General features: G+C 34.2%; 1 long non-coding RNA gene across 1 annotated transcript; it reads left to right on the top strand.

Moving 5' to 3' along the window:
* The first annotated feature begins 4,506 nt into the window (after window positions 1–4,506).
* LOC134278295 (uncharacterized) lies at window positions 4,507–7,711 on the top strand. Its single transcript, XR_009994410.1, has 3 exons — window positions 4,507–4,707; window positions 6,387–6,465; window positions 7,527–7,711. It is a non-coding gene; the product is annotated as an uncharacterized LOC134278295 (long non-coding RNA).
* Window positions 7,712–10,040: the final 2,329 nt, after the last annotated feature.

A 10,040-nucleotide genomic window follows, 5' to 3' on the forward strand; every position in this document is an offset into this window, starting at 1 on the left:
AATAGAACCATAATAATCTGTTTCCTGGAGCATCAATTGTGAATATCGTAGATAAAAAAATTAATCTGAACAAATATTGCGAGATTGCCATTTATGTATTGCTTTGTCTGTGTGCATGAAATTCATACAAAATTACAAAATTTTCAAAATCACTAACAATTTTGAAATATTAATTTTAAGGGAATGCTTAGCAGATCAATAACGGGGAGTACTTTGAGTATCATTTTGATAATAATGCATCATCCATTGTACTTCAAGTACGTAGGAATAGCCTTATTTCAAAAATTTCCTGTCAGTAAAGGCTGTCACTTGATAAATACTTATATCTTGTAATCAATTGACTTATACAATACATTGTACATGTATATGGTTTTGATTTTTCTCTTAAATAAGATAGAACAATAAAACAATTAAAAGCTCATGGATAGAATGATCAATAAGAGACACATAGGCTACATTGCTCACCAGGGCACTGTACCTTGGAGAAAAAGCAGCAATCAGGTAAATGTTGAAAGTTAATTATAATAATACCATTACCCCTGGTTATTATATGAACAAACATGAATCTATATGATCTGAGGATATTTATTTTAATATTTATATCAATATAAATATGACTTATAATCATAGCATCGCTGTGATGATGACGAAGGTTATAAATAATTTTCCGATGCATTCCAACGTAAATCTGTGCTCGTCCATTTTGGCCCCACACTATCCCCGGAGTCATGATTTTGTATCTACAATGTACATTGCACAAGGATATTTCCCATATTTTTTATCTTTCCTAGTCTAATGGCTATTCAAAGGAAGATTTAAATTTTTTAAAGTTGTCAATAAGTGTTCATCATTAAATTTCAATTATCTCCATAAAAGAAGACACTGTCTTTCATTTCCAGAAACTTGAATTCCCTTTACCCTAGAAGTTGGATAGAGTTGGTCCGGTTGTTCTTTATTACTAACAGAAGTTGAAATTGTTCAAATTTTTCCTGGCAGACTACAGACAAAATTTGATCAGAAAAGTTCACTTGAGCTGTCAACAGCAAACAGATTACAATCTAACAAAAACTCTTCTTTTTCTTTATAAATGGTTGTCTTCATAGAAACCATTTTAAAGTATTCAGTGTATGATCCGGACAGGTACACACAGGTACATATCCCTTTAAAAATATTGTAACGTGTAAACCTACTGGGTTCTACAAGGGACAAGGGTCCTTTACTAATATTTATGTGTTTTTCCTCTTACTCTATCTGAGTTATTATTGATTAGAACTATGTACAATAAATTGAAGTGGTAGGCCGTGGTTCATAAGCAAGGTAACCTGCACTGTGTTCCTGGAACAGCCAGAGTTCCTATTGTAATGTGAAGTACCAGGTTCTTTCACCCTTATGCAGAATTACTTCGCCCTGATACCTCACCACAATTCCTCTAGACTGTTCACTTTCCACTAATGCGCTTCTAACCTTTGCTTAATTTCTTTATTTCAAGTAATGACTTTATTACCTTGCGCTTTCTCCTTCTATCTTCCTATCTGAACAACTGATTCAGTCTGATTCCGTCAGCATAATAATGCCTGGCAGCTGCGAGCGTCTCATTTATATACCTTTAGACCATTCTACCTACTCAGAGGGGTGATCAGCCTATTGGAAGAGTCCACTTTCCAACATCCCCTCTGATTCGGCTATAGTAGGCATGGCCAAATACGCTAACCATTACACTACCAACGCCTCCATGAACATGCGTCTCGCATGGCTAATGATCAACAAACTTAAACTTTTTTTTTAAACTTTTCTTATTAATAGACAAACATACAAAGTTACATTTATACATGGACTCAGTGTTTTAACAAGGGGGAATATCGTTCCTTAAATTGAATTAAAAATACTTCTTGTATCTTATTTAGGAATATGTACACAAAACTGTTTCAAACACTGTTTTCATTTTTCTCATGTTCTCATGCGTTCCACATGTTAATGTTACTGCATGCTTCAAAATGCGCCCTATAGTCTATCCATGAACCATTTCCATCAAATGTAGCCGGTTTCATCACAGTCTTCCCAAACTGTTCACTACTGGTGCTTTGGTTCGGCGTTACTTCGGTTCGCCTACTTTGGTATGCACTAGCCAGTGGACTACTGTCTTTTGTGAAGCTCCACGTAACACTTGTTGGAGTTGTCGTAACCTTGGTTTCCGGTAATTCAGAATGTGGCCTAGGTGTTGAAAATCTGTGGTAAAATTGATAATCTTTATCAAGAAAGCCCTTGCTCCAAGTGTCTTTGTGCAGATCATAACTACCATCCTTTGGTCGATCACCTCGTACCTCTGGATTAACAGAGGTATATTTCGGAGTTTCCCATCCTCTGTAGTTAGCCGCCGTAGTCCCTGTGTTACGACAGTAGGTACTACTGGTGGGGTAAGACGGACGTAAGTACTTTTGACAAAACTCATCTGCTGTATCGTCTACGTTTTCCTGCTTCATGTCTACACCCGAGTCTCGAATCACAGAAAATGGGATTTCCTTGGATTTGTGAATGGACGGTGTAGATCTTAAAGTCTCTAACGTCTCACTAAGTTTTTGCCTCTTGTCATCTATCTCCTCGAGATCCCCTAAAATTTCCTTTTCCAGTGTCGGTATATTCATCTTAATGATAGTACCGGACTTTTCTTAAACACTTTACAAAACAGCTCTGTATACTGTAAACAGATACCCAGTACCCTTTATCATGAAACAGAACACGGTTCCTGATACAAAGTAACCGAGTACATAGGACACAGTACCCTTGAACAAAGTTCTTTCTTCTATATAGGTAAAGTGTCATGGATCCTAAATTGTACGTGGTACCTTTACGGCACTTGGTCTTTTCTAAACAGCCTACCCCAAACAAGTAACAATTACAAAATCAAGAATTTTCTACAATATTATTAAATCTAATGAAAATCAAACTGAATTAAACACCCTATCCTTTGACCGGCTGCCACAAAAATGTAACGTGTAAACCTACTGGGTTCTACAAGGGACAAGGGTCCTTTACTAATATATATGTGTTTTTCCTCTTACTCTATCTGAGTTATTATTAATTAGAACTATGTACAATAAATTGAAGTGGTAGGCCGTGGTTCATAAGCAAGGTAACCTGCACTGTGCTCCTGGAACAGCCAGAGTTCCTATTGTAATGTGAAGTACCAGGTTCTTTCACCCTTATGCAGAATTACTTCGCCCTGATACCTCACCACAATTCCTCTAGACTGTTCACTTTCCACTAATGCGCTTCTAACCTTTGCTTTATTTCTTTATTTCAAGTAATGACTTTATTACCTTGCGCTTTCTTCTTCTATCTTCCCATCTGAACAACTGATTCAGTCTGATTCCGTCAGCATAATAATGCCTGGCAGCTGCGAGCGTCTCATTTATATACCTTTAGACCATTCTACCTACTTAGAGGGGTGATCAGCCTATTGGAAGAGTCCACTTTCCAACATCCCCTCTGATTCGGCTATAGTAGGCATGGCCAAATACGCTACCCGTTACAATATTAATAAAATAATCCTTTTTTAGTTTCATTTACAAGAATGCCAGAAGAAGGAAGAAAATATTTGAAGATCTAAATTAAAAATCATGAGGTTACACATATACAAGTTTAGATAAATGCTATTTTAAAATAAAAATAAAGACTATGCAATATTAACTTGAAAAGTGTAGATCAATCTCTCTCTCTCTCTCTCTCTCTCTCTCTCTCATAAGAACAATTGTTTCTCCTTAATCATATGAATTTTTTAAAACTCTTTATCAACGCAATAAATGCAAATGTACTTTATAGCAAATGTTCTTATGGCTAAAATTGAATGTTTGATTAAATGAAGTGAACAAGGATGCAGTGTACTAGTCAATCTCAATATTGAAGTCACCTGCATTGTGTCAATGTTTGAATATATATAGCACAATTTCATTAATTGTTACTTTTTGCACTTTCAAATATCTTTTGATAGCATTCCTCGTTAATTATATATGAAAGATCTTTTCATCATTTATTTTTTCTGAAAAAGTATTATAAATAAACACACGTCTACTTTAGTCTCGTATATTTTTTCAAGCGTGCATTGTTTTCATGCATGTTTTTTTCGTAACATGCATGTTGTTTGTGTATACAGCGCCTCAACTGCCTTATATTAAAAATCTTTCATACTGTAATAAAATTTGATTTAATTTTTCCTGCTTCTACTTGACAGTTTTAGTGTGTTGATTTCTCGCTAACAGTTGTATATTAAGTTCGCCATTTGTAGTAATCAAGTCCTTCATTTGCATTTATTGATTTTTTTAATACTATGACTTGAGATGTTGATTTCTCTTAACATTAGTTACTGGTATTTTTTGCAATATAATATCATGATGCATCATATTTCAAGTTGATGATACACCTGTACCCTATAATATATATATTTTTGTACTAATATATTTTTGACTTCAGAAAAAAATTAACAACATTCCTTTTTTAAACATTCTTTACGGTGTTCATTTTTAACTCAGATGGGATTCAATTCACTTTGTTTGTATTTAAATCAGCGAACTGCGTCAGAAAGAAACGGGTCAGAAAAAGGAAGTTAATATCTGAAAATCTCCATTTTATTATACCGGTAGTCACTTTAAAGAAAGACTCTAAAAAGTTAATATCAATGTTTTATCAGAACAATGACTGGAAGATTACAAAGTAAGATAAATATCTCATCCTGTTCTTTTTATTCTCTCTTTCTCTTTCTCTCTCTGTCTCTTTCTCTCTCTGTGAGAGAGAGGGAGAGGGTCCTAATGCACGAAATACAAATGAAGTTTGTTATATTTATTAAACAAGAGGACTATTGCCCTCATCTCTCTAATAAGCTCATTGGCAGAAAGAAACACATATTATTTCAGCATTGAAAATTTTAAATTAAAGGGGCGAGAGCTTAAATTCTAAACTACGTAACGATGCTTCCATATCAATAACAATAATGGCTAAGCTGTTCTTGAGAAGAAATATTCATTAAGATTTCTTTCTCCTAAATATTCTTCTATGTTCTTTGTTCGATACAATTTCCTTGTCATCAAATACAATTTATCATTGAGTCAAATGCTGACTGACGTTTTTCATACTATTTGTTCGTCTATTATTTACACCCTGTAATGACGACGGACTTTTTCCATTATTTCTCGATCATGACGATAAACACACGGCGGATGTGACCTGCCGGACGGGGATGCTAATTCGTCTTTGGCACCCCATCCCGCCTCTAATGTTTTGTACGGCCGTGTTTGCTCTGCGCCTATTTTGCATTATTTTATGGACTTTTGAGCTTGAATACTATTCGGTATCTTAATATGTTTCATTGTTTAATTAAATTGTATAGGGTGTTTATGCATTGTATTGGTTTGTCATGGTTTCAGTTAATTGGGCAACTAATGGATAGAACATCTACTTGGATCTCGCGACAGACGTTTTATATCTCAGAAATAAAGCTGGTCTTTAGTTTCATGAGCACTACCTTATCGCAGATTCAGGACATTATCACTTCAAAGTTTGATGTACTTTAAGAAAAAAAAAATTCCATAATAATAATAACTTTTCTTAAATAATAAACAATAAGAAAAAAATCTTAAATGTTAATTAATGGTGATATCGAACATGCAGACGTGACAAACAGAATATGATTGAAAAAAAATAACATTTTCATTAGCTTGGACCAGGTTTATACATTTGTAAATTAGTGTGTTTTATAAAGTTTTGGCTTTGAACTGATTAGGTACCGGTCGTATGAGAGTAACTTGCAATTAATGTTGAAAGTTATTTTTTTTTTAGGAAAACCTCCAAACTCAATAAAAAATGTTTTTATTTTACTTTTTCTAAAATTTAGAGGAAATGTTTTATGTTTTGGCTACTTCTTGGTTATTACGAAATGACTTCTGATGAATTGTCTAATTTTCGATCGAGAATCCATATGTTTTATACACTTTACTGAAACAGTCCAATCCAGCTCAATAAAATATGGTTTTGCTGTCGACCGATGTCATAAAAATGCCTGCAATAGCAATATATCTTTCATTTCAGTATTTTTTTACGGTTTACAAATTGAACACACACTTGTTTTTATTACATCTTTAAATTATGTACATCAGTCATCGAGTAGTATCTCATTACTTTAATACTTTAAGTACTTCAGCTTTACTTCATTTTTTTCTAGAATAGACATTTTATATAGTTCATAAATTAATGACTGATAGTTATATTTAGCATAATTACAAATCAAAAAGCTATTAAATGTATTAGATCAATATTATTTAAGCAATCTTACTTCTGTTCAGATTTTGATTATACATGCTATAAATTTTGTTCTTCATATTTATGTTAACATTCAGGTTTTCGGGCGTTTTCACATGCAGTTATACTTCTCCTGTCAATTCATGAAGTACATGTATATTCAATTAAATTTACAAGGTAAGATTCTGATTGATTTAACCTCATAGAAACAAAATTTTGATTGAAGAACTTAATAGTGGCAGTTTCATAATATTAAGTTTGTCTTTTTACATGTCAGACATTTTATTCAAAAGGAGGATTCATAAATCCATCGTTTTCTTTTTTTAATGTTAGCATATCCAATGTAAGTTTTATACTAAATGTCTCTGTCAAATCAGTATCTCTTGAAGCTCTTCACCGATCTTCAATAAAGAAATGAAAAAGCCTTATCCTCTATGTTTGTAAAATGACCAAGAAAGGAAAAAAAAAACATTGTTTATCATTTGAATGACAGAAAGCAAAAAATCCTCGGAATCTAAAAAATCGAGCAGAGTTGGTAAACTTAGAACTTTAAGGATATCTAAGGAAACTAAATTAAATTACAAGAGAAATAACTTTAGTTTAGCATACCTGATCATCTCAATAATGCTTTAAGTGGTGTTTTTTTTTAAATATTAACATGGGGCAATTTTTTCTTGCTCTATTAGAACATGTATGCATTACTGAAAAAGAAAAGACAAATTAAAACAGATCGGTTCATGTATAATAGGAATAAAATTGAAATTAAGCTTTACGTCCTAAGTATCCCTGCCATATAATATCTACCTAGAACAACGATAATTGTTTTGAATGAAATGGTATTATAATTTTTACTTATATTTGAGCATTTCCTGTTCCCCAAAGAAAACTGAAATTAAAACTGTATAACGTTATAGCACTTATAGCAAAGGAAAAAGGGAAATAAGGAAATATCATTTACTTGCCAGTAGATTTGCAACATTTGGTCAACCTTTAAAATATCTTTGTTTAATTTGAGTTTTAACAAACTGAGGATCAATGATTAAGAAATTTTTGACAAAATTGATTTATATGTCTTTTTTCACAAGACAAAGTGTTTGCTTGAATCTTTTACTTTAAAGTTTTACTTTAAAATTAATTACCTTTCCCGCCCTCAAACTTTGAGGAATGGTTATTTCAATTTTTAATTAATTTTATTTGTTCACTGAATTACCAGTTGTGACATTAATTTTCTTGAGTAGATCAATTTGCCTGGAATATCTAAAAGGTTTCATAGAGAATGGAAATTGGTGTAGCATTCAGCTTACAAACGTTTTACGATGGCTAGAAGGTACGTAGTCAATGTTTATTTAATTTGATTCTAGAAATTACTATTTTAGCTTAGTTAGGTAAACATATTTATTCATTTTTAAATCAAAAGATTGATCTCTTTCTTTGATCCCCATCTAATTCTAAATTGCCCTAATGAAGTGAACGTCAAGTGAGCTTTTTTTTATCAAGTTTTTGTCTGTAGCCCCCCTGTCCATGCGTCTAGCTGTCTATAGCTGTCAGTAAGTCTGTCTTTTAAACTTTTAACATTTTTGACTTCTTCTCGAGAACAAACTGGGTCAGTTTCAACCACACTTGCCACAAAGGCAATTCACGTTTCTTTCAAATGAAGTGTCCACTCTTTTTCAAGGAGGGGGGGATAATTAAGAAATAGTAAATATATATAGAGGCATGATTGGAATATCATTCTCTTAAGAACCACTGGGTCGGGTCAGGTAAAATTGCACTATTATCGAAGCATCCTCTGGTAATGTAGATTCAATTTTGTTCAAATCATGACCCCGGGATAGTTTGGGGCCACAGCGAATAATCAGCCTAGTAAATTTGCTTTATTGTCAGTGGATTCTAATCAAGAATATTTGACTAAATACATGTTTTCCAAGTACAGTATTAGTATCTAGTGTGTCCTCCCTGCTTTTTAATCACTTCCTAACATCGCCGTGGAACACTCTGTATCAACTTCCGTATTTCAGCTCGAGGAATTGCGCGCCACTCTTCCTGAAGAGCCTGGAACATGGCACCAACTGTCTGTGGTGGGGCATCACGGTCCATAACCCGACGTCCAAGAACATCCCAGAGGTGTTCAATGGGGTTGAGGTCTGGACTTTTGGATGGCCATTGTAACACTCTGATGTTGTTCTGCCTCAGAAAATCCCTGCTGACGTGAGACGTCTGGGGTCGAGCATTATTGTGTTGAATCTCAAAATTTACGCCCACTCTTGGCGGAAAGGAAGAACAACAGGCTGCAACACTTCATCTCGGTAACGGACACCAGTCACCCTTCCATCCAGTCGAACAAGGTCAGTTCTGTGGTCGTAGGTTATGCCACCCCAAACCATCACCGAACCACCACCATAGGAATCATGTTGTTTGATGGTACACTGATGATGACGTTCACGAAGGCGTCGCCAAACGCGAATCCGACCGTCTGCAAAGTCCAAATTGAACCTAGGTTCATCGCTGAACATGGTATAGCGCAAATGTCGAAGTTGTCTTGCTTGATGTTGTGTAGCCCATGCTCTTCTTAGACGCATGTGTTTAGCAGTCATCCTCACTCCAACAACAGGACGACGTGACTTTAGACCTGCTGCTTTAAATCTGTTTCTGACAGTACGGTCACAAATTCTTATTCCTCTTGCTGCCCTGAACTCGGAGTTTATTTTCGATGCTGGTTTGAACCTATTACATAGGGAAAGCAGCACCAGCTCCCGGTCATTACGCACTGTTGTTTTACGTTTGGAACCACGACCTGGTCTAATTTGTATGCTCCCTGTCTGGCGGTAACGGTTCCAAAGACGTGAAATCACACTCTTTGACTTGTTAAATTGTCTAGCAGTCTGGCATATTGATTGACCTCCGTTAATGCATCCGATAACCAGCCATTTTTGATTTTCAGAAAGGTATGTTCTTGGCATGATGCTCAAAGAACGGGTATACAGACAATTGTCGTCTACTGAAGTGTTAAATGGGCGTAATCAACTAATCATGCGTGAAAATCATGGAAATCAATTTTCAATAGCAAGGATTCTTATTGAGTAAAAGAAAACCTAAAACTTTCTGTTTACAAAAGCTACATAGAGCCTCGAACAAATGAGAGATGCTAAACATTAGGTAATAGTAAATATGCGTTCCCTTATTAATTTCCATAATATATATATATATATATATATATATATATATATATATATATATATATATATATATATATATATATATATATATATATATATATATGCCAGGGCATCAACAATAGTGGGAAACAGGGGATAATTTTAGCATAACGGGCAAACATACCCTCAAAACTAGACAGTGATTCCTTATATTTCCATTTTTACTTGAAATAACCATCTTAAAATAAATCAAAATACCGTCTAATTGAGTAGATTTGGAACGCACAAGGCCCCATGACGTCAAATTTTACTATAGAAAATAGTCCCAAAAAAACAAAACAAATTTATAGACTATTTATATATACCGTCGTCAAATATCAACATTTATAAAATAAACAACAAAATAATTTTAAATGATGATCAAAGTAATCTTATTGACTTTAATTATATACGTGACGTAGATCTAGGTTGTCGGAAGCACGAACATAAATAGGCACTATGTCACTTTTCCGCCGCCATATTGAATGCAATGTTGCTGAAACGGGAGCTGGTCAGCATGGTCAGGAAACCGATTTGTATGGATGTTATAATAACAGA

This window comes from Saccostrea cucullata, unplaced genomic scaffold, assembly GCF_032062105.1.
Source record: "Saccostrea cucullata isolate Sc308-1 unplaced genomic scaffold, CSIRO_AGI_Scuc_v1 ctg6610, whole genome shotgun sequence".
Lineage (NCBI taxonomy): Eukaryota > Metazoa > Mollusca > Bivalvia > Ostreida > Ostreidae > Saccostrea > Saccostrea cuccullata.